Source organism: Pseudorca crassidens, chromosome 12 (genome assembly GCF_039906515.1).
Source record: "Pseudorca crassidens isolate mPseCra1 chromosome 12, mPseCra1.hap1, whole genome shotgun sequence".
Lineage (NCBI taxonomy): Eukaryota > Metazoa > Chordata > Mammalia > Artiodactyla > Delphinidae > Pseudorca > Pseudorca crassidens.
Window position 1 is genome coordinate 33888797 of NC_090307.1, and position 23798 is coordinate 33912594.

General features: G+C 34.9%; 1 pseudogene; it reads right to left on the reverse strand.

The window, feature by feature from the left end:
• Positions 1 to 718: 718 nt before the first annotated feature.
• On the reverse strand, positions 719 to 23016 carry LOC137204036 (YEATS domain-containing protein 4-like; annotated as a pseudogene).
• Positions 23017 to 23798: the final 782 nt, after the last annotated feature.

Here is a 23798-nt window from a genome sequence, read left to right on the forward strand (position 1 = left end):
CTGTAACAGTTTGATAATAATAGCACTCTATAGAATTTATATATATATAAGTATACAAATATTTGTGTTTATATTAACAAACCACTCTCCAAAGTTGTAAAAATGTATGTTATTGTCAGCAGGGTCTCAGAGTTCGTTACCAAAATACATTCTTATCAACATTCTGTACTGTCCAATTGTTCCTTTTTTTTTTTTTTTTCTTAATGTGATGGGGATGAAATGGTATCTCAGTGTATTTTTTTTTCTGTAAACTACACTTATTGAACACTGGGCACATCAGATACAAAAGATATGGGATAGGGGCAGGTAAGAACTTAAGAAATTAAATATGCACATTAATGTTACCACTAATTCTAACTACTAAGGAAGTACAAAATTTTTACAAGTTATACTTTATAGTGAAATTTTGATGCCTGTCAAAAGGATAAGCTACACATACAATGCAATAGAAGTGTTTTAAAATTGTGCTTAATATCATAGAACTACCCCAAAATGCATTGATTAAGTGCCTATACAGCATTCATTCTTTTTATACACATACATTTCACCTTAAAGATTGCTTGTAAAGTACAAATACTTTGACTTCATTGCTGAGAAATCTATGGTAAACAACTATATATGCAGTTTTTCTAAGAAACATCACAGCATTTGTAGTCCATCTCTCTAACTTCTATCTTATTTTTAGTTTCCCTTATTATTGAGTTCTCTTCAGAACTGTTTATATTACTTTTGTCGGATCATCTTCTTCAAGTTTCTTGATTTCATTTTTTAAACAATTTATAGTGTCACAACTTGCTTTTAATCTTTCTTTAAGCTCTGCAATTTCAAAGCTTGTTTGTTTGTTTTTTAACATCTTTATTGGAGTATAATTGCTTTAAAACGGTGTGTTAGTTTCTGCTGTATAACAAAGTGAATCAGTTATATGTATACATATATCGCCATGTCCCCTCCCTCTTGCGTGTCCCTCCCACCTTCCCTATCCCACCCCTCTAGGTGGTCACAAAGCACCAAGCTGATCTCTATGTGCTATGCAGCTGCTTCTCACTATCTATTTTACACTTGGTAGTGTATATATGTCAATGCTACTATCTCACTTTGTCTCAGTTAAAGCTTGTTTTCTTTTTCTTTTTTTTTTCCCTCAGCTTCTAATTTTTCTCTGGTTTTCACTTCAAGTTCTGCAAATTCTGTTTCATGCTTATAGGCTCCTAAAGTAAGCTGACAAGATGTTAATAATTGGTGCATTATTGCTGTTGGGTCTTGAAATATCATTTCATCATAGAACTCTGAAACCACTGACTTTTTTCCCAGCATTGCTTTGGTGTTTGATTGAAATAGCTTTAATAAATATTACAAGATTAAGGTCTTTCATTAGGATCAATGAAAAATATTTTGATGATTATTTCAAATTCACCCTATCTTGTTTCAGTAATTTCATATGGAGGCTTAGTAACAACTCTAAAAGGACTGCCATAACTTTCATGTAATTTAAAATGGATTTTCTTCACATATGCTGAAATATCCTCATTTCTATTGAATATATGATTTTATATATACTGTCCACTGATGGGTGTGAACATCCTCTTCTATTTTCTTTCCAAAATATTGAGCAACATTACCATAAACTATTGGTTTAATGATAGTAACCTCCTTCACTCTCTTGCCAGAGTCAAGCCCAAATTCGGCCCTTCCCTTGAACAAATTGTCCTACTGAAAAGCCTCCACTGCTAAGGAGAGACCAGGGCCAGCAGGCTCACAGCATCCCTCAGAGGCCCTGCTCCTCCCACACAGGCCCAGGAGGAGGGTTTCTGGCTAAAGGAGAATAAGCCAGCAGGACTCAGGACACTGAGGAACCACCAAATCCTCAACATTGGCAGCATTCCTCATTATAGTTTTATTTTATATTTTTCTCTATTCTTATGAGATTGAACAACTTCATATGCTTAGTAAAAATTACATTTTATTCTTCTGTGAATTGCTTATTCATAGCCTATATCTACTTTCTATTGTGTTGCATTTCCTTTTCCTACTGATTCATGTGGGAGGTCATACATTTTTTCCCCAAAATTAATTCCTTGTTTGTTTTATGAAGCAAATATATTTACATAGGTTGTTACTTATCTTTTAATTTTTAGTGTTCTTGGATTCCTTTGTTATGAAGTGTTTGAAGTTTATACAAAAATAAGTCTTATTTTGTGTATGATTATTTTCTTTTGAGTCTGAGTTAAGAGATCTTTTACTACCTGAGATCTTAAAGTCAATCTCTTATAATTTCTACTAAACGTTACAAAGTTTTGCTTCTTGAGTCTTTAACCCAATTGATATTTATTTTGTATTTGATTCAATACAGGAATAAAATGCTATTTTGCTTTTTTCTTCCAAATAGAAAGCCAACTGTTTCAAGCAGAAACAAGAATAACTACAATCCTGCAGCCTGTGGAACAAAAACTGCACTCACAGAAAGACAGACAAGATGAAAAGGCAGAGGTCTATGTACCAGACAAAGGAACAAGATAAAACCCCAGAAAAACAATGAAAAGAAGTGGAGATAGGCAATCTTCCAGAAAAATAATTCAGAATAATGATAGCAAAGATGATCCAGGACCTCAGAAAAGCAAAGATTAAGAAGATGCAAGAAATGTTTAACAAAGACCTAGAAGAATTAAAGAACAAACACCTAGAAGAATTAATGAACAAACAAACAGATGTGAACAATACAAAAACTGAAATGAAAAATACACTAGAAAGAATCAATAGCAGAATAACTGAGGCAGAAGAAGGGATAAGTGTCCTGGAAGACAGAATGGTGGAATTCACTGCCACAGAAAAGAATAAAGAAAAAAGAATGAAAAGAAATAAAGACAGCCTGAGACTGCTGGGACAACATTAAACACAACAACATATGCATTATAGGGGTCCCAGAAGGAGAAGAGAGAGAGAAGGGACCCAAGAAAATATTTGAAGAGATTATAGTCAAAAACTTCTCTAACATGGGAAAGGAAATAGCCACCCAAGTCCAGGAAGTGCAGAGAATCCCAGGCAGGATACACCCAAGGAGAAACACATGAAGACATATAGTAATCAAACTGACAAAAATTAAAGACAAAGAAAAATGATTGAAAGCAACCAGGGCAAAATGACAAATAACATACAAGGAAACTCCCATAATGTTAACACCTGATTCCTCAGCAGAAACTACAAGCCAGAAGGGAGTGGAATGACATAACTACAGTGATGAAAGGGAAGAAACTACAACCAAGATTACCCTACCCAGCAAGGATCTCATTAAGTTTTGATGGAGAAATCAAAAGCTTTACAGACAAGCAAAAGCTAAGAGAATTCAGCACCACCAAACCAGCTCTACAAAAATGCTAAAGGAATTTCTTTAAGTGGGAAACACAAGAGAAGAAAAGTACCAACAAAACAAATGCATACCAATTAAGAAAATGGTAATAGGAGCATACATATCAATAATTACCTTAAAGGTGAATGGATTAAATGCTCCAACCAAAAGAAACAGGCTTGCTGAATGGATACATAAACAAGATCCATATACATGCTGTCTATAAGAGACCCACTTCATATGTAGGGACACATACAGACTGAAAGTGAGGGGATGGAAAAAGATATTCCATGCAAATGGAAATCAAAAGAAAGCTGGAGTAGCAAGACTCATATCTGATAATATAGACTTTAAAATAAAGAAAGTTACAGGAGACAAGAAAAGACACTACATAATGATCAAGGGATCAATCCAAGCAGAAGATATAAAAATTATAAATATATATGCACCCAACATAGGAACAATACTTAAGGCAACTGCTAACAGCTATAAAGGAGGAAATCAACAGTAACACAATAATAGTGGGGGACTTTAACACCTCACTTACACCAATGGACAGATCATCCCAATAGAATATTAATAAAGAAACACAAGCTATAAATGACACAGTAGACCATATAGATTTAATTGATAATTATAGGACATTCCATCCCAAAACAGCAGATCACACTTTCTTCTCAGTGTGCATGGAAGATTCTCCATGATAGATCACATCTTGGCTCACAAATCAAGCCTCAGTAAATTTAAGAAAACTGAAATCATATCAAGCATCTTTTCTTACCACACTATGAGATTAGAAATCAATTATGGGGAAAAAAAACATAAAACACATGGAGGCTAAACATTACATTACTAAATAACCAAGAGATCACTGAAGAAATCAAAGAGAAAATCAAAATATACTTACAGACAAATTACAATGAAAACATGATGATCCAAAACCTATGGGATGAAGCAAAAGAAGTTCAGACAGGGAAATTTATAGCAATACAAGCCTACCTCCAGAAACAAGAAAAAGTTCAAATAAAAAAATATAACCTTACTACTAAAGGAACTAGAGAAAGAAGAAAAAGAAAAACCCAAATTTAGTAGAAGGAAATAAATCATAAAGATCAGAGCAGAAATAAATGAAATAGAAACAAACAATACAATACCAAAGATCAATGAAACTAAAAGCTGGTTCTCTGAGAGGATAAACAAAATTGATAAACAATTAGCCAGGGCTTCCCTGGTGGTGCAGTGGTTGAGAGTCCGCCTGCCGATGCAGGGGACACAGATTCGTGCCCCGGTCCGGAAAGATCCCACATGCCACGGAGCAGCTGGGCCCGTGTGCCATGGCTGCTGAGCCTGCGCGTCCAGAGCCTGTGCTCCGCAATGGGAGAGACCACCACAGTGAGAGGCCTCCTACTGCAAAAAAAAAAAAAAAAAAAAATTAGCCAGACTCATCAAGAAAAAGAGGGAGAGGACTCAAATCAATAAAATTAGAAATAAAAAAGGAGTAGTTACAACAGACACTGAAATTCAAAGCATCCTAAGAGACTACTACAAGCAACTCTATGCCAGTAAAATGGGCAACCTGGAAGAAATGGACAAATGTCCAAGGGTGAACCAGGAAGAAAGAGGAAATATGAACAGAGAAATCGCAAGTAATGAAATTGAAAGTGTGATTAAAAATCTTCCAACAAACAAAAATCCAGGACCAGATGGCTTCACAGGTGAATTCTATCAAACATTTAGAGAAGAGCTAATACCCATCCTTCTCAAACTCTTCCAAAAATTTGTAGAAGAAACACTCCCAAACTCATTCTATGAGGTCAACATCACCCTGATACCAAAACCAAACAAATATACCACAAAAAAAGAAAACTACAGACCAATATCACCGATGAATATAGATGCAAAAATCCTCAAAAAAATACTAGCAAACAAAATCAAACAACACATTAAAAGTATCATACACCATGATCAAGCAAGATTTATGCCGGGGATGCAAGGATTCTTCAATATATACAAATCAATCAATGTGATACACCATATTAACAAATTGAAGAACAAAACCATATGATCATCTCAATAGATGCAGAAAAAGCTTTTGACAAAATTCAACACCAATTTATTATAAAAACTCTCCAGAAAGTGGGCAGAGAGGGAACCTACCTCAACATAATAAGGACCATATATGACAAACCCACAGCAAACATCATTCTCAATGGTGAAAAATTGAAAACATTTCCTCTAAGATCAGGAAGATGACAAGAATGTCCACTCTTGCCAATATTACTCAGCATAGCAGTGGAAGTCCTAGCCATGGCAATCAGAGAAGAAAAAGAAATAAAATAAATGTTTACAGGTGACATGATACTATACATAGCAATCCTAAACATGCCACAAGAAAACTACTCAAGCTAATCAATTAATTGGGTAAAGTTGCAGGATACAAAATTCATGCACAGAAATCTCTAGCATTCCTATACACTAATGGTCAAAAAACTGAAAGAGAAATTAAGGAAACACTCCTATTTACCACTGCAACAAAAAGAATAAAATACCTAGGAATAAGCCTACCTAGGGAGACAAAAGACCTGTATGCAGAAAACTATAAGACACTGATGAAAGAAATTAAAAATGATACCAACAGATGGAGAGACCTACCATGTTCTTGGATTGGAAGAACCAATATTGTGAAAATGACTATACTACCCAAAGCAATCTACAGATTCAATGCAATCCCTATCAAATTATGAATGGCATTTTTTACAGAACTAGAACAAAATATCTTAAAATTTTTGTGGAGACACTAAAGACCCCGAATAGCCAAAGCAGTCTTGAGGGAAAAAAAAACGGAGCTGGAGGAATCAGACTCCCTGACTTCAGACAACACTACAAAGCTACAGTAATCAAGACAGTATGGTACTGATACAAAAACAGATATATAGATCAATGGAACAGGATAGAAAGCCAAGAGACAAACCCATGCACCTATGGTCAACTAATTTATGACAAAGGAGGCAAGGATATACAATGGAGAAAAGACAACCTCTTCAATAAGTGGTGCTGGGAAAACTGGATAGCTAAATATAAAAGAATGAAGTTAGAGCACTCCCTCACACCATACACAAAAATAAACACAAAATGCATTAGAGCCCTAAATGTAAGACCGGACACTATAAAATTCTTAGAGGAAAACATAGGAAGAATACTCTTTGACATAAATCACAGCAAGATCTTTTTTTGATCCACCTCCTAGAATAATGGAAATAAAAAAAAAAATAAACAAATGGGACCTAATGAAACTTAAAAGCTTTTGCAAAGCAAAGGAAACTACAAACAAAACAAAAAGAAAACCCACACAACTGGAGAAAATATTTGCAAATGAATCAACGGGCAAAGGATTAATCTCCAAAATATATACACAGCTCATGCAGCTCAATATTAAAAAAAACCCAATCTAAAAATGGGAGGAAGACCTATATAGACATTTCTCCAAAGAAGACATACAGATAGCCAAGAAGCACATGAAAAGCTGCTCAACATTACTAATTATTAGAGAAATGCAAATCAAAACTACAATGAGGTATCACCTCACACCAGTTAGAATGGGCATCATCAAAAAATCTACAAAGAAAGAGAAAAGGGAACCCTCTTGCACTGTTGGTGGAAATGGAAATTGGTACAGCCACTATGGAGAACAGTATGGAGGTTATTAAAGAACAAAAAATAGAATTGTCATATGACCTAGCAATCCCACCACTGGGCATATACCCATGGTTTTTGAGAAAACCATAATTCAAAAAGACACATGAACCCCAATGCTCATTGCAGCACTATTTACAGTAGCCAGATCATTGAAGCAACCTAAATGCCCATTGACAGACAAATGGGTAAAGACGTGTGGTACATATATACAATGGAATATTACTTAGCCATAAAAAAAATGAAATTGGGTCATTTATAGAGACATGGATGGACCTAGAGACTATCATGCAGAGTGAAGTAAGTCAGAAAGAGAAAAACAAATATTGTATATTAACGCATATAGGTGTAACCTAGAAGAATGCTACAGATGAACCAGTCTGCAGGGCAGAAATTGAGACACAGATGTAGAGAACAAACATGGACACAAGTGGGGAAAGTGGAGGTGGGGTGGTGGTGGTGTGATGAATTGGGAGATTGGGATTGACATATATACACTAATATGTATAAAATGGATAACTAATAAGAACCTGTTGTATATAAAAAAAGAAAGGCAATTTTCTCAAACACAGTTTGTTAAAGCATTCTTATTTTACCCCCAAATTTCTAGTACATCTTCTAAAGTATAACATTGTCCATACAATTGTCAGTGTCTCTTCTAATCATCCTTGCACCAACATTATTCTGTTCTAATTACTGTGGAAAGATAGCATTATACTGAACCTTGAACTCACTAGGGCAAGTCTTCTCTCTTTGATTTTTGTTTGCTTTAAGATTTGCATGCTTGGGGCTTCCCTGGTGGCACAGTGGTTGAGAATCTGCCTGCCAATGCAGGGGACACGGGCTCGAGCCCTGGCGTGGGAAGATCCCACATGCCGCAGAGCAACGAGGCCCATGAGCCACAACTACTGAGCCTGAGCATCTGGAGCCTGTGCTCCACAACAAGAGAGGCCACAACAGTGAGAGGCCCGTGCACCACGATGAAGAGAGGCCCCCACTTGCTGCAACTACTGAAAGCCCTCTCACAGTAACGAAGACCCAACACAGCCAAAAATAAATAAATAAATAAATAAATAAATAAATAAATAAATAAATAAATAAATAAATAAATAAATAAATATAAATAAGATTTGCATGCTTGGACATTTTCATGTGAATTTGGAGAACTGACACATTTTAAATAACCCAGTAACTATCATAATCATTATTCTCTTGTAAGTTTTCAAAAATATATTGTAATTTTCTCTTTTAAATACCTATAGTTTTGTTGTATTTGTTCCTGAGTATATCAGGAATAGTATATAGTTTATAGTTTATTTTGCTAACATGAATTTATTTTTTCATATTTTATTTTTATAATTTTTATTAGTATGTGTAAAAAATAGTAAAAATACTATTGATATTTGATAATGTATATTATATCCAAAAAATTTGCTGAGTTCTACTAATTCTTTTTTTTTTTTTTGCGGTACGTGGGCCTCTCACTGTTGTGGCCTTTCCCACTGCAGAGCACAGGCTCCAGACACACAGGCTCAGTGGCCATGGCCCACGGGCCCAGCCGCCCTGTGGCACGTGGTATCCTCCCGGACTGGGACACAAACCCGCGTCCCCTGCATCGGCAGGCAGACTCTCAACCACTGCGCCACCAGGGAAGCCCCGTTTCTACTAATTCTTTTATTCCTTCTCAAAAATCTTAGTATGTTCTATATAGATAATCATAATGATATTTATAAATAGCATATTTATTCCAACTGTGAAATGTCTTTTCAATCTTGATACTGCCTGGACTTCCTGTATAATATTAAATTGTTGGGGTGATAATTCTTTCACACATTCTTGCTTTTTTATTGAAATGTAATTGACTTAAAATATTATATTACTTTCAGGTGTACAACATAGTTATTCAATATTTTTATGCATTACAAAATGACCAACATGACAATCTAGTTAACATTTGTCACTATACAAAGTTATCACAATATTATTGGCTATACTCCCTGTGCTGTACATTACATCCTTGTGTTTCATTTATTTTATAACAGGACCTCTTAATCTTCCTCACTTATTTATTTCTGGGCTCTCTACTCTGTTCCCTTGATATATATATATATATATATATGTCACAACTTTTTTATCCACTCATCTATGGGCACAGGTTGCTTCCATTTCTTGTCTATTATATATAATGCTGCAAAAAACATTGGAATACATGCATTATTTATAATTAGAGTTTCTGTTTTCTTCAGGTAAACACCCAAAAGATAAATTACTAGATCATATGGCAGTTCTCTTTTTAATTTTTGAGGAACATTCCATACTGTTTTCCAAAGAGTCTGCACCAATTTACAATCCCACCAACAGCACTCAAAGATTCCCTTTGCTCCACATCCTCACCAAAACTTCTTAGTTTTATCTTTTTGATATAGCCATTCTGACATGTACCATGTGGTATCTCATTGTGTGTGTGTGTGTGTGTGTGTGTGTTTTAATTGGGGTATAGTTGCTTTATAATGTTGTGTTAGTTTCTGCTGTACAGTGAAGTGAATCAGCTATATGTATACATATATCCCATCTGTTTTGAATTTCCTTCCCTTTTAGGTTACCACAGAGCATTAAATAGAGTTCCCTGTGATATACAGCAGGTTCTCATTAATTATCAGTTTTATACTTATTAGTGTATATATGTCAATCCCAGTCTCCTAATTCATCCCACCCCCCCTTTCCCCCCTTGGTGTTCGTATGTTTGTCCTCTGCTTCTGTTTATTTCTGCCTTGCAAACAGTTTCATCTGTACCATTTTTCTAGATTCCACATATATGTGTTCATAAGCAATATTTGTTTTTCTCTTTCTGACTTACTTCACTGTCTGACAGTCTCTAGGTCCATCCACATCTCTACAAATGACCCAATTTCATTCCTTTTTATGGTTGTGTAATATTCCACTGTATATACCACATCTTCTTTATCCATCCATCAGTGGACATTTAGGTTGCTTCCATTACCTGACTATTATAAATAGTGTTGCAATGAACATTGGGGTGTATGTGCCTTCTTGAATTACAGTTTTCTCAGTAGTGGGATTGCTGGGAAAAAAAAAAACTAACTAAAAATAGAATTATCATTGTAGTTTTGATTTGCATTTTCCTGATGATTATTGATGCTGAGAATATTTTCATGTGTCTGTTGGCCATCTGTATGTCTTTCTTGAGAAAATGTCTACTTAGATCCTATGCCTATTTTTATCAAGTTGTTTTTTTGATGTTGAGTTGTATGAGTTCTTTGTATATTTTGGATATTAACCCCTTATCAGATATATTGCTTGCAAAAATATTTACCCATTAGCAAGCTATCTTCTTGTTTTGTCCATAGTTTTCTTCACTGTGGAAAAGTTTTTAGTTTGATGTAGTATCATTTGTTTATTTTTGCTTTTGTTTTCCTTGTCTGAGGAGATAGATCCAAAAGAATATTGCTAAGACCAATGTCAAAAATCATTCTGCCTATGTTTTCTTCTAGGAGTTTTATGGTTTCAGGTCCTACATTTAAGTTTTAAATACATTTTGGTTTTATTTTTTGTATATGTTGTGAGACAGTAGTCCAGTTTGATTCTTTTGCATGTAGCTGTCCTGTTTGCCCAATACCATTTATTGCAGAAGTTCTGTTTATTCTTGCCTCCTTTGTCATAGATTAATTGACCATATAAGCATGAGTTTATTTCTGGGCTCTCTACTCTGTTCCCTTGATTTATGTGTCTGTGTTTGTGCCAGTTCCATATTGTTTTGATTACTGTAGCTTTGTAGTATAGCCCAAAAACAGGGAGCAAGATACCTTCAGCTTTGTTCTTTTTTTTTTTCTTAAGATTGTTTTGGCTATTCAGGGTCTTTTTTCTTTCCACTTAAGTTTTAGAATTATCTGTTCCAGCTCTGTGTAAAATGTCATTGGTATTTTGATAGAGATTGCACTGAATCTGTAAATTTCCCTGGGGAATATGGTTATTTTAACAATATTAATTCTATCAATCCATGAGCACCATATATTTTTTCAACTGTTTTTGTCATCTTCAATTTCTTTCATCAATGTCTTATAGTTTCCCAAGTACAGGTCTTTTACCTCCTTGGTTAGATTTCTTCCCACGTACTTTATTCTTTTAGATGCAATTGTAAATGGTATTGCTTTCTTAATTTTACTTTCTAATAGTTTGTTATTAGTGTATAGAAATGCAACATATTTCTGTATATTAATTTTGTATCCTGCAACCTTACTGAATGTATTTATTAGTTCTAATAGCCTTTTTGGTAGCATCTTAAGAATTTGCTATATATAGTATCATATCATCTGCAAACAATGACAGTTTTACTTTTTCCTTTCCTTTACTTCTTCCCTCTTCCTTTCCAAGAATTTGCTATATATAGTATCGTATCATCTGCAAACAATGACAGTTTTACATCTTCCTTTCCAATTCCAATGGAATTCCTTTTATTTCTTTTTCATGTCTGATTGTTGTGTCTAGAACTTCCAATGATATGTAAAAAAGTAGTGAGAGTGGGCATCCTTGTGTTGTTCCTGATCTTTGAGGAAATGCTTTTAGCTTTTCATTGTTGAACATGATATTGGCCACATATGGCCTTTATTATGCTGAGGTATGTTCCCTTTGTAACCACTTTGTGGAGAGTTTTTATCATAAATGGATGTTGAATTTCATCTACAGCTTTTTCTGAATCTATTGAGATTTTTACTCTTCAACTTGTTAATGTGGTGTATCATATTGATTGACTTACAGATACTGAGGTCTCTGGTATCTATGACATAAATCTCACTTGATCATGGTGTATGATTCTTTTCACATAGTGTGTTGAATTTGGTTTACTAATATCTTGTTGAGGGTTTTTGTATCTATTTTTATCAGTGATATTGGCCTGTAATTTTCTTTTTTGTGGTGTCTTTGACTGGTTTTTGTGTCAGGGTGTTGTTGTCCTTGGAGAATCAGCTTGGAAGTATTCCTTTCTCTTCAGTTTTTTGGAATAATTTGAGAAGCATAGATGTTAACTCTTCTTTAAATGTTTGGTAGAATTCACCTGTGAAGGCTTGTGGTCTTGGATTTGTTTGTTGGGATGTATTTATTACTGGTTCAATTTCAATACTGGTAAACTGTTTGGTCATATTTCCTATTTCTTCCTGATTCAGTCTTGGAAGATTGTACATTTTAGGAATCTATCCATTTCTTGTGGGTTGTCAATTTATTGCTTATAGTAATATCTTATGATCCTTTGTAATTCCATGGTGTCAGTTATAACTTTTCTTTCATTTCTGATTTTATTGATTTGGGGCATCTCTCTTTTTCTTTTCTTTTCTTTTTTTTTTTTTTTTCATAATAAGTCTGGTTAAGTGTTTGTTAATTTTCTTTATAATGTTGTCAAAGAACCAGCTCTTAGTTTCACTGATCTTTTCTATTATGTTTTCAATCTCTTTGTCATTTATTTCTGCTCTGCTCTTTATGATTTATTTCCTTATACAAACATTGTTCTTCTATTTTTAGTTCCTTTAGGTGTGAAGTTTGGTTGTTTATTTGCAATTTTCCTTGTTTCTGGAGGTAGACTTTTATTACTATAATCTTCCCTCTTAGAACTTCTTTAGCTGGTTCCCATATATTTTGGATCATTGTGTTTTTGTTTTCATTTGTCTCCAGGTATTTTTTTTTGTAATTTCCTCTTTGATTTCTTCACTGATCCATTAGATGTTTAGTAGTGTACTGTTTAGCCTCCATGGGTTCTTTGCAAGTTTTTACTTTACTTGACTTGTAGTCTCATAGCAGTGTGTCAGAAAAGATGCTTGATATGATTTCAATCTTCTTAAATTTATTGAGATATTTTGTGGACTAGCATGTAATTTATCCTGGAGAATGTTCCATGTACACTTGAAAAGAATTTTTATTCTGCTTCTTTCAGATGGAATGCTCTCTCTCTCTCTCTCTCTCTATCTATATATATATATCCCATCTGGTCTAATGTGTGATTTAAATCCAATGTTTCCTTGTTTGCTTATTGATATTTTTGTCTGGATAATCTTTCCATTCATATAAGTAAGTTGTTAAAGTCCCCTACTATTAAAATATTACTGTCAATTTCTCCATTTATGCCTGTTAATATACCCTGTATGCATTAGGTGCTCCTATGCTGAATGCATATATATTTACAAATGTTATATCTTCTTGTTGGATTCCTCTGTTTATCATTATGTAATGTCCTTCTCTTTCTCTTGTTATAGTCTTTGTTTTAAAGTCTATTTCATCTGATATAAGTATTGATACCCCAGCTTTATTTGCATTTGAATTTGCATAAAATATCTTTTTCTATCCCATCACTTTCAGTCTGTGTGTGTTTTTAAATCTGAAGTGAGAAGTGTGTGGGCAGATATATATGGGTCTTTTAAAAAAATATTTATTCTGAGACCATATCTTTTGACTGGAGAGTTTGATCCATTTACATTTAAAGTAATTATTGATAGGTATGTACTTATTGCCATTTTAATAATTATTTTCATTTTTTTGTAGTTCTTTTTTCTTTCTTTCTTCTTCTTTTTCTCCCTTCACTTGTGATTTAATGATTATGTTTAGTGTTATGCTCGAATTTCTTTCTCTTTTTTTGTGTACATGCCAGTTATAGATTTTTGTTTATATGAAGACTATATATAGAAATATATATGTGGATATATATACACATATATATATATATATACACACACACATGATTATTTTAGGTTGAAGATCTCCTAAGTTCAAACACATTTTAACAATCCAGCATTTTTACTCCCCTCTCCCACATTTAATATTTCTGATATCATAATTTACATGTTTGGTTTTGTGTGCTTCTTAACCTCTTATTGTGGACAGAGATGATTTTTCTAATTTTGTACTTAATATTTCTCCTAGTTTTGAAATTGGTTGATCTATTACCTTACTGTATGTTTGCCTTTACCAATGAGATTTTTCCTTAGCTTTGGAGAAGTTACTTAATATCTCTATGAGTGTCAAAGAGTGCTTACCTCATTAAGTACTCATAAATACATATAAGAAAAGGTGAAGTCCTGACTCATACAAATATATAACGAACATTTGTCATGATTTTATTTAACTAATTCATGAGGAAGCCAGCAAAGTGTTACAACTGATTCAAATGAGAATTAATAGTACCACGCATATAGTCAATAAGCAATGCTGAAATGAATTTACAAAGATATGCCAAACAGGTAAATTCACAGTGCAATAATAAAATACATTCCACAAGACACAAATCATGTTATTATATATTCAAGAATTATTTGCAGTAAATCAGTTTTCCACAAATTATGGAGTTGTAAAATAGCTCAAAGACAATATAAGACAGAGACTCCATAGAATCAGATAGACCCAGAATGTATGATACACGATCCCAAGTCTTCAGCTGAACACATTCAATACCTTTTTGTTCCATTAAAAAAAAAATCTATCAATTTTATTTAGAAATTGTTGTGGCAATGTGTGTATATATATATATATATATATATATATGTACATATATACATATATTTATAAACACACACACACAGACTGTTGTACAAGGCATACAATTAAAACTGTAATTTTTTTTTTCTTTTTTTTGTGGTATGTGGGCCTCTCACTGCTGTGGCCTCTCCCATTGCAGAGCACAGGCTGTGGACACGCAGGCTCAGCAGTCATGGCTCACGGGCCCAGCCGCTCCACGGCACGTGGGATCTTCCTGGACCGGGGCACAAACCCATGTCCCCTGCATCGGCAGGCAGACTCTCAACAACTGCACCACCAGGGAAGCCCCAAAACTGTAATTTTGATTAGAGTTCTTTACTACTGTTACTGATATTGGTATTATTTTACATACTGGTAAAGTTTATTTGCTCATATTTTTTTAGCATTTTTACAACCATATACTTAAGTAAATTGGGCTATAATTATCTATGGAATGCTTTGTCCATATATTATTTAATCATACATATTCTAGCCAAAGTAATGCAGTAGTGTTCCTATGGTGGATACTTGGAGGAAGTTTTAGGGGACATTGGCTAAATGCACTACTTCTTTGGGAAAAATTTCTCTTTGGTCCTAGTACTAGAAATATTTTATTTTCACCAAGTAATCATTTAATTTCTATCATAAAGACCTTGACTTATGTGGTTGATCTCCCTGTTTGAACTGTCTGTTAAAAGGTTAGAGCTAAATTTATAATCTACATCAAGCTTATGTTTAAGGCACTATGGAAGGAATTTGACTTTATGCATTTTACTTTTATCTTTTATTTGTTTCATTTTCTCCCTATAATTAATGCTTGTTTTGTCTTAATGAAATATATGTATATGTATATATATATATATGGAAATGACTTTGACCAACCTAAAAAAAAAAAAAAAAAAACCTGTAGTGACTTATTTTTCATTGAATTGAGAAACACAAGTTTAACTAAATCATCAAGTTATTGGACTAAACACAATTATGATTCAATCAAAATTATAAAACTGATTATGTGTGCAAAATGTCAAACTCCAACAATTAGCAGAATTGATGAGAATGGTCCAATCCAATATTTTTTCTTTAGCCTGAAAGCAGAAGTTAGTTCAACTTCATATACATGATCATCTGAACATGGCTATCAGACACAAACATAACTTGTTAAAATTTTATAAATAAAGAAGTGATATTATGAGGTGTGTATTTTTCTTTTCTTACAATTTTTCTCCTTAATTTTTTCTCCCTATAATGAAAGAGAAAAAAGAAAACAAAGAGGATTTAAACTAGCTTTAGCAAGAGATTCGCCTAGGAGAAGAATTTGATATGAATATCATTATTAAAATCCCACTGCTTCAAATGGACTTTTACATTAATATATCTGTGGAGGTATAAAATTATCTGATTTATAACTTTACATTATTAGATATGAAATGTCAGTTATTATCTCCTCAACTTAATACTTAAACTAGCATATAATTTTATGCATCTTTGAGAAAAAAGCACACATCTTCATAAGTCATTCCTTGTTTGTGTGTATTCTTTGTTACAGTCTATTTGACTTACTGTGTTATGACTTATCACTCATTCTTTTACTTTTAAATTGTGAATGTATGAAATTAAAGCAAGAGAATTTATCAAACCAAATTTCACTTCCTTCAGTGTATGGCATTTGAAGTTAACATTGTGCTACATGTTGAAAGAGAATGTTGAAAGTTCAAATCTTTCTAACAAAGTCCTAAACTTGTGAATCTAGAAGCCATTAGTAGTAGCAAAGTTGATCTTTTTTTGTTGTTTATTTATCCATGTTTATTTTGATATTAATAAACAGGGAAATAATGGAGGCTATATGAATATGAACGAAAATATTTCATCTGAAAACATAACTGATATGTAATTATGCTTTATATCTATAGAATCTTGTGAGATAATTTTAAGATTGAACACATGCTTGTTTACCAAACTCCTTAATACTAGAATGGAAAAAGGGTAGATGTAGGTAAAGAAAAACTAATCCCAGCTCTGTCTCTTGCTTACTTTGTGAATTTGGCTCTATAAATTCCTTCAGTTTCCTTATCAATTTAATATGGGTATCTACCTCAAACATTTGCTGTGAGCATTAAATAAGATGATGGATATAAAGACTCCTGATATAGTTTCAGGACATAATAGACAGTGAATAAATTTTACCTTCTGTGGTTACTATTATTTTTATTCTAATCCATTTTATTTTCTTTTTATAATTAGGAAGCAGGTATATAGTGGTAAGTTGTCAGCCTGATGCATAAGCCTATTAGGCAGAAATCAGAAGTAGGAGCTTGATCTCTTGACTCTACTACACTGGTATTTCCACCCAAATTTGCCTTTTATATTAGCAATTATTTTATTACCTAATATTGCTCCTGCATTTTTCACCAAAGTGCCTTGCACAAAATATGTATTTGATAAATGCCTGTGGAACTTAAACACGTCTATATAACAAGTTCATTTTCCTCTCACTGACTCTTTAGCCAAGCTGTGTAAGGGTAAAACCTAAATATTAGTCAAGGATTTGTTATTTGCCATATCCATCTTCACAATTTTTAAGCAAACATGTGGGACATTTTCTGATAATTGTCCCAACAGTTCTAGTTGGCTGGCTCTGCACTTTTATTTTTGGGAGTGCTCATGAAGCTTTTTCTAACTAAAGCTCTAAGTGGATATTTTTCATTCTTAACTTGTCATAAAGTAGGCTTCACAGTTGTCTGATTTGAGATTACCAATACATCTGGCCTATCAGAACTTCCACAGGGTCTAGATGCCACATTGTTGCTAGCCCAATGTTGATTTATTTGCCACAGATGGGCTTCTCTCCATAACCTTCAATGGCACAGTCTCAATAGTGGGAATCAGTCAGCTTCTTTCTTGTCTTTGAACTGTGCGTACAAGGGTTTATTTACGCCTGCCTTGCAAGCGTTATTATAGTTGTTATCCTGTTTGGATACTGGCCAATATTTTGGATTTCATGTGGATACAGCTTTGAATTTCCAATTATTATTTTAAAATTGCTGCATACACCCTTATATTTACATAGTATTTTATGCATTTTAGTATGGCCTCAAAGGTATGGTGTCATTGTATCCTTAAAAATTATAATAAGAATATTATTAGAAACATCTTTAGCAGAGAGACAGACACATAGTTTCAGGAAGTTTCTGTATATCACAGGGTCATTAGAGCCGAGCTGGAGGTAAGTTCCTGGTCTTCTGCCACCCCACCAGTACTCTAGACTGGAGTATTGTGCTCTGTTGTCTTTATTAATGAACTACAAATCATTGAAACCAAGCACTAGAGATGAAACAGACTGGAATATTACATCTAAGAAAACTTGAGACAGTTCCTTTTCAAACTGTCACCCCCATCTCTCTCCATAAACATGCACACAAGCTTTTTTTAAAATGAGTGAAGTTATCAAACAACTTCAGAGCCTAAATTTTGGATCTAGAGTTTTGCACATGATTGGCCATTGAGCTAATTATAATTAGTACCATTTATAGAACATTACTCATACGTATGGAAACTTTGAATGGAATAAGAAACAGTTCTTAGTTCTGGACAATTTACTCTTTTTGGAGATAAAACAGTTTCAAACACAAATGCAACCATGAAATAAAAATACTCTAACAAGGAAATAATATACTTTACAACTTATGTACATACATATTTGGAATTGGCCAGTTGCTCAGACCTCCAAACACTGCACATGCTCTCTCCTCTGTATTCATATTTCTTCCCTACCTAACTCAATTCCTACTGAATTCTTGTTCAGGCAAGCCTTTTCTGACCTCCTTGATTAGACCAGCAACTACCATCCCCCATCTTAAGTTGCTATATTTTCAACAGCCTCCTTTAACATAGCTTCTATTTTACATTTACTTGTGTAGTTAATTAATGACTTCTTTTGGCATTTGATTCTAAGTTCTCTCCTTTTTGTATGCTCTTGTAATACAGTGACTTGCACAGTGTTGTACACAAAATATGTAATCAGTAAGTATTTTTTGAATTAATTTATGAATCTTCCCTGCCTAACTAAGATTTTATGGAAAGGCAAGTGGTCAAGAAGTACTGAATGTACTCCAAAGTTAGCTGTCAAATAAGGTTTGGTAACTTTGGCACTATTGACATTTTAGGCTAGATCGTTCTTTTCTGTGCTGTGTTGTGCATTGTAGGATGTTTAGCATCATATCTGGCCTCTAGCCACTAGATGTCAATATCATTTCCTCCTGTTCCATACCCCCACCTCCAAGTCTTAACAACCATAAATGTCTCCAGACATTGCCAAATGTCCCCTGGGTGCAAAATCATCTCTGATTGACAATCATTGCTTTAAAGAAATAGTTACATTCTTAGTTCTCATATTTTCACAGCATGAATTGTCTATATCAAAGCTAACCTATTTACAGTCATATAAATCTACAGTGTACCATCCTTATGCCATTGTTTGAGGTAGTATTTTTATTGTTCCTTCTTTAAATTTCCTCATTCTACTTAATTTCCTCAAATATTATTCATACAATAGAGCCTGATTCTGATTCTCAGCAGTCAGATGAGGCTTTCTCTATTAGTCAGGGTCTTAACAGGAAACAGAGAACATCTCAAATAAGGATAAAAGAAATATATACAGAAGTAGGCAGAGTGTAAGCAAGAAAAAAAGGGGGATAATGCAGTATCCCACAGTTGTTAAGATTCTAAGGCCTGACAGGATAGAGAAATGGAATTGTTAACAAAGCCTAGGAAGAAAGAGTCACCTTGATACGTTCTGTGACTTTCAGTAGAGGGTCCAAGGCAAACCAAGGTGACCTCTTAGGAAGGAAGTCAGAGAAATAAGCACTCTGATGTCACTCTTCTTCACATGAATCCCTTCCATAGTTCCCCATTGACTGAACCATACAGAAAATTATAGAATAAGAAAAACTATTAATATAGCGCCTATGAGTCAAACTATTGGGGTAGAGATCAGAGTGGAGAAGGATAGAAAGTGAAGCTAGTAAAACAAAACGAAGTTAATTTAGCCCAATTTTTCTCTCTACCTTTGTAAACAAAGCAGAATGGCCCTGTTATTAACGTAAACATATAATTTACATTATCATTGTGAAATTAACTTCAATGGCAGACAATAGTTCTTCCTTAATTGGCTTTACTTGTTTTTTTAAAACAAATCCTTGTTTGCCTGCTAGCTAGCACAAAAATTACAGTGAATCTGAAGGTCTTTAAAATCAGGGACTGTGTTTTAATTGTAGCATATTCTCTTGGACATATTTGGTTATTAGAGACAAGTTTTTAAACTATTTATAATATTTTGTTATTGTTTAAATTAATTTTGATTTCCAGGTGGAAAGAGCAACAAGTACAAGGATCTCATGCTTGCTTTCTTCTTATCTTGAAACAGCTTCTTTAAGCAAAGTGTAGTTTCCTTCTTCTCACATCTTATTTATACATCAACCCCATGTAATTAGCCTACCACCTTCTTCATGGCATTGAATTTGGTTTGATATAACTCTATATCTGTAGAGAAGTTCTTTCATTTTTTTGTCATGACACTCTGCATTGCTTGATAATATTGACAACTCCTTTCACTAAACTCTATCTTTAATCAGTTTCTACAATGAATCTTTTATACTCTTCCTAATTCTCTGACTATTCCTTCTTTTCTATGTTGTCCTGTCTTCTCAATGAACCTTATAAGTGGAAATGTTCTCTAGATTCATTTCTCTTTTGCCACAAATAGTCTTCCTAGACAATATTGTATATTTTTATTTATTTAACTCCTACCTACATGCTCATAATTCTTCAATCTGTATTGCCAATCCATGGTCATGTGATGTTGCAGAGGCCCTCAAACTAAACTTTTTTCAAAATTAAGATGACTGTCTCTCTTCTTTCCCAAGGTAACATTTTCTCCTGGTTTCTTTGTGTCAAATGAGAACAACGTTATCTACCTCAGAATCATCAAAAACCAAAGACCTCAGAATAATCTTCTAAACCAATACTCTAGCCAGTTTACCTTTCTAATTCTCCACAGATAGTCATTTATAAATCCATTGTAGTTTATCTTCTAAGTAGTTCTCAAATCTGTTTGCTATATCTCATCCTTCTTGTAATGTGCTATATAAGAAACCCTGGGCATCTTTGCATTACCTATTGTCAGAATCTCCTATCTTTTGTGTACCGTAAGTGAGAACTGGCTGAAATCTGTCCTGTGCTTCTATGGCCAGGAATTAGAAGTGGTTCTCAGAAGTCAACAGTACTAATAAGTTAGTCCAAAGCAGAAAGAAAATATCAAATAGCTCCAAGTTAGATCATAAAACAAGCCAGTAGCTAGAGAGACATAATGCAAAGTGAAAAGAGAAAGTTGATAAAACAGAGAGCCAAGAGTCAAGAATAAGAGGGGGATATGTAAAATGAGAGGTAAATGATTAGTAGGATTAATATTAAAAATAGTTAACAGTGCATATAATTTTGGCACCCACTCACCAAAAATGTATTGGCCGTAGGCTTAGAGCAGTAAGAACAATATCCCCATAAGATTTTGGTGGGGGGTCCAAGGAGGGACAAATATGAGTGGAATAGCAAATGAAAAGCTCTTGTGGGGCTTAAGGTAGTGACTTTCCCCCCCCAATATGGAATTAATATAATTCAATTGTAATTTGCCTATGTCAGCCCTGGGAGAAACTGAAGGAAAAAATGGGTAAAATATCAATGGAGTGACTGCACCCACAGTGAACTCCCAGGTCCCTGCATATGCTGTGCTTAATAAAAACTATATGGTGAGATGAACTATAACTTGCTAGTTAATGTCTGTTCCATACTAGTATCCTCTCCCATTTAGTCTCCATATTACCATTTGTGATCTTTTGGAATAGATATGTTAATCATGACACTATCACATGAACATTCCAGAGTTATCTAGCTTCTTGGTATGTGTACAAAACTCTTGATAATTTTGCTGTCAATAATCTCATGTGTGTAATCTTTCACTTTTTCTCAACTTGCACTTTACAGTTGGTTAACCCTACACAGCCTTGAATTCTATAAGCATACAAAGCTTTTTTATTCTTTTGCTCCTTTTCTTATGCTATTCCTGCTTCCTGGAACAGCTCAAAAATGCCAACATGGAAAACTCCGACTTGTCCTTCAAGAAGCTAAAGTTTCATCTAATCCTAACAAGGCTTCTCTGACTCCTGGATACTTCATTCTTGAAAGAATTTATGTCCCCTCTTTTTCTTGAATAAAAATGCATAAATCAATGAATGAATTTATGCCCCATCATGCATTTTTCTGTAAAAATCTTCAGAATTTACCACTATGTAAAACTGCCTTATTTCCATGTTCTACATTTAAACATTCAGTTTCTGTTCAAGGTCAGAGTCATGATGATATATATTCATCTTAAAATCTCTAACAATGTGTATACTGTCTGTTGGGGAAAGAGAAAATTTTCTCTACCTTTATAGGTTCTTCTGGCTACTCTGAGAATTAAATTGACATGAGACAGATTATTACGAGAAAATCGAACAAAAATTTAATAACGTGTACATGGGAGAGACCCAGAAAAACTGAGTAATTTGTCAAAATGGCTTAAGACTTCATCTTAAATACCATCTTCATCTAAAGACAAAAGAAGTTGAAGGTAGGGTTTGGGGACACAATATGTTAAGTAGGCAATTCACATAGAGATGAAAAAACAAATATTTGGTAAACAAATGTACGCTGGGCCATACAGAGACAGTGAGACACAGAGTGGACTCTGATTTCTAGGATCTGCTGAGTTTCCCCCACTACACCTAGATCATATTCTTTCCTGACAGGCCCTTTTTTTAAACTAATTAGGCAGGTAATGGGAAAGTGAAAGGAAAGTTTCCAGAGTCTTCTGTTTATTAAAATAATCAGCCTAAATTCGCCCTCATATCAAAAACAATACATTTTTGGAGGAGGACCTTCAAGATGGTGGAAGAGTAAGACATGGAGATCACCTTCCTCCCCACAAATACATCAGAAATACACCTACATGTGGAAAAACTGCTACAGAACACCTACTGAATGCTGGCAGAAGACCTCAGACCTCTCAAAAGGCAAGAAACTCCCCACATACCTGAGTAGGGCAAAAGAAAAAAGAAAAAAAACAGAGACAAAAGAATACGGACAGGACCTGCGCCAATGGGAGGGAGCTGTGAAGGAGGAAAGGTTTCCAAACACTAGGAAGGCCCTTCCTGGGCGGAGACGGTGGTGGAAGGGGGAAGCTTCAGAGCAAAAGAGGACAGCACAGCAACAGGGGTGCAGAGGGAAAAGCGGACAGATTTCCACACAGAGGGCTGGTGTTGACAAGCACTCACCAGCCTGAGAGGTTGTCTGCTCACTGCCGGGACGGTTGGGGGCTGGGAGCTGAGGATCCGCCTTCGGTCGGATCCCAGGGAGAGGACTGGCATTGGCTGCATGAACACAGCCTGAAGGGACTAGTGTGCCACAGTTGACCGGGAGGGAGTTCGGGAAATTCTGGAGCTGCCGAAGAGGAAAGGGACTTTTTTCCCTCTTTTTTTCCTGGTGCGCAAGGAGAGGGGATTAAGAGAGCCTCTTAAAAGAACTCTAGAGATGGGCGTGAGCCATGGCTATCAGCACGGACCCCAGAGAAGCGGATGAAATGCTAAGGCTGCAGCTGCGGCCACCAAGAAGTCTGTGTGCAAACACAGGTCACTATCCACACCTCTCCTCCTGGGAGCCTGTGCAGCCTGCCACTGCCAGGGTCCTGTGATCCAGGGACAACTTTCCCAGGAAAACGCATGGTGCACCTCAGGCTGGTGTAACATCACACTGGCCTCTGCTGTTGCAGGCTTGCCCCGCAACTATACCACTCCCTCCCCCCAGCCTGAGTGAGCCAGAGTCCCCCAATCAACTGCTCCTTTAACCCCACCCTGTCTGAGTGAAGAACAGACACCCTCAGGTGACCTACAGGCAGAGGCGGGGCCAAATTCAAAATTAATCCCTGGAAGCTGTGGGAACAAAGAAAAGAAAGGTGAAATTTCTCCCAGAAGCCTCAGGAGCAGTGGATTAAATCTCCACAATCAGCCTGATGAATCCTGCATCTGTGGAATACCTGAATAGACAATGAATCACCCCAAATTGACGAGGTGGACTTTGGAAGCAATGATGTATTTTTTTTCCCTTTTTCTCTTTTTGTGAGTGTGTGTGTGTATGCTTCTGTGTGTGATTTTGTCTGTAT